This window comes from Lepisosteus oculatus, chromosome 14 (genome assembly GCF_040954835.1).
Source record: "Lepisosteus oculatus isolate fLepOcu1 chromosome 14, fLepOcu1.hap2, whole genome shotgun sequence".
In the NCBI taxonomy this organism is placed as follows: domain Eukaryota; kingdom Metazoa; phylum Chordata; class Actinopteri; order Semionotiformes; family Lepisosteidae; genus Lepisosteus; species Lepisosteus oculatus.
This window is the reverse complement of record NC_090709.1, coordinates 22,811,696-22,814,274: the sequence shown is the minus strand read 5'-3', so window position 1 is coordinate 22,814,274 and position 2,579 is coordinate 22,811,696. Positions and strand designations below refer to the sequence as shown.

The window sequence follows — 2,579 nt, the reverse complement described above, 5'->3', positions numbered from 1 at the left end:
ATATTCAGGAAATCCAGAGGTCTTCAGACGTGTCGTGGCTGTTGAAGAAGACACCTTTTGAATCTCACCCGGGATTTCTTGAGAGATCATTCAGTGAGCGAGTCCTCCCTCTGGACTCCACACTGAGCTGAAAACTGCGCGAATTCCATTGTACAACCGAGAAAAAAACTGATGGACCAAACAACGACATTTGATGATTACAAGAAATTCAAGAAACACGACAGTCCGAACACAGGTTTGAATCCCGAACGCTTAATTTAAAAGACAAAGCGAAGGATACGACCTGTAAACTCTCTTCGTGTTTTACAGTTTATGATATAAAAAAATCTTACTTTCAGAATAATTTCTTGCTGCTGATAGACTATTTATTGAATTTTAACAAAATGTTTTTTTAATTTTTAACAAAAAAGTGTGCACACTTATAAAACCAAGGCATTGAAAGTTTTTTTAATTGTTGTTCCAAAAAATGTTCCATTTGTTTTCGTTCTTAATGTTGTTGATTAAAAGATCTTATTAAATGCAAAAAAATCTGAATGTGAAAAAAGGTCAAAATGCTATTGAAAAAATCAGTAATGTGAGGAAAGATGAATTGTGGGAGCCCCTTACCTCCCGATGTCATGCTGTATTTCTCACTCATTCTACTGGGAGTGGTGCCGTCGCTTCTGGATAAAGTCTGTCAGTAGACATTCCAGACGGGTCAGGTACTGTATGACTGTGCTTTGGCACAAGAAGAGACATGTGACTTGCGAGTATCACGACAGTGTGATTCACTGTGCAGAGCCTGGCTAGCTCAGTTGGTAAAGCATCAGACTTTTAATCCAAGGGTCCAGGGTTCAAGTCCCTGTTCGGGCGTTTGTGTTTTCCTTAAGTGTATTGTGAATTTAATTATAAATCGTATTTTATCTTCCACTCTTCTAGCTGTACTGTCGATATTTTAAAAGTTAATCACTTGTATTTTCTTTAGTGTCTCCTTTCACAAACCGAAAATGTTCAAGACTATTTTGTCACCACACTCCACGTAGATAATCACAGGAAAAGAAAATGAAACGCAGTGAGGAGCTCACACAGTGAGTACTCTTGAATACAACAAGAGGAAAGGCACACTGTACATCTGCGGAACATCACATCCGAGTTTACAGTGACGGCTTCTATTTCCACTGATGAATGAGACAGATTCATGAGGAGATCCTACGCACAACTAAGCGAACACATCGCTATTTCGGTCTGATGTAGAGGCTCCATTTGTGTCAGCAGTACTATAAATGTTAGTCTTATACACTTTCAGGGGCTGCATCTGTAGCGCTTCATCTAAGAAGACTGTTTTACTTTACCACACGGTTACATTCACCCACCCAATTTATTCTCAGAATACCCAATGGCTCAATAACCCTGTTTTCCCCTGGGAATCACCAGTGTACAGTCCCATTCCATTCAAAAATATAACAAATATATTAAATTAAATTAAATTAAATCTGTGTAACACAGAGCTGAAACTGTTTTTTGGGATGGCTGAGTGGTTAAGGTGTTGGTCTTAAGCCCAATAAGCAAATGTCTATGTGGGTTCAATCCCTGCTCCTATAAATTGCTTTTGAAGTGACAGAACACTTTGAAGATTTACACTCTATTAAAATACGTATTTACTAAATTTCAGTTCTCTTCACTCCCTGGGATAACTGAACTCTCACTATCACATACTTAAGGCTTTACATGCATTAGCTGTGATACAGCTCCTAATAAAGACAAAATGAAACTGTATCAATAATAAATGACATGTTTTAAACAAACGTGTATTGATAAACTTCATTATTAATAAAAGTGGTGTGACCGGAAAGCAAATTAAATATTACAATGATATTCCAAGCAACTGATGTGTGCCGGAACCAAATGTCATCCACTGTGGGCTTTGTAAATTGTTTAAAAATTGTAAGTGAAGTTGAGATAATTAACAATTTGTTGAATCCTGCAGTTACAGATTAAAATGTGAGAAGATTTTCTCTGGGTTTATCTCTGTCCGAATGCCTGATGTGAATATGCTGAACGCAGTGTCTTTGATTTATGTACTCAAACAACCAAAGAATCCCATTCTTGTCATCCTATGGTTTGTCAAACGTGATTTTTTCAAAGTGGGTGCGATTTCATTTAGTCTTTCGCTCTTGTACTAGAGCAGTAATGTTTCTAGACGCGCATGAGCATGGTATAGCAGGCTGACAGCAGGAACACGTGGCCCACAAGCAGTGACAGTATCAGAGGTGTCTGCAGTATGTTGGTTTGTGAGCAGCGATAAAATAAAATGCCGAGGAAGCAGGTGTGCCTGCATTAATAAAGCTCCATCGACCGGAAAAAGTAACAGAAGAACCAACCTAAATCCAACAGAAAGTTTCTGCAGCTGAAATCACAGGCAAAACTGCTGCAGGCTTGAACTCACAACCTCAGCATGACTTCACTATGTACTGCTATATAAGTACGATGCACTGACCAACTGTGCCACTGGAGCTGCAAAACAAGCTTGTTACATGTCTTAGATGTATTTATTGGAAGGTTGCAGAAATCATAAATCACTGATTTCATTATCTGCATGT

The 2,579-nt window shown here is 38.4% G+C and overlaps 1 non-coding gene across 1 annotated transcript; it reads left to right on the top strand.

Moving 5' to 3' along the window:
• The first annotated feature begins 779 nt into the window (after window positions 1-779).
• Window positions 780-852, top strand: trnak-uuu (transfer RNA lysine (anticodon UUU)). Its single transcript has one exon. It is a non-coding gene; the product is annotated as a tRNA-Lys (tRNA).
• Window positions 853-2,579: the final 1,727 nt, after the last annotated feature.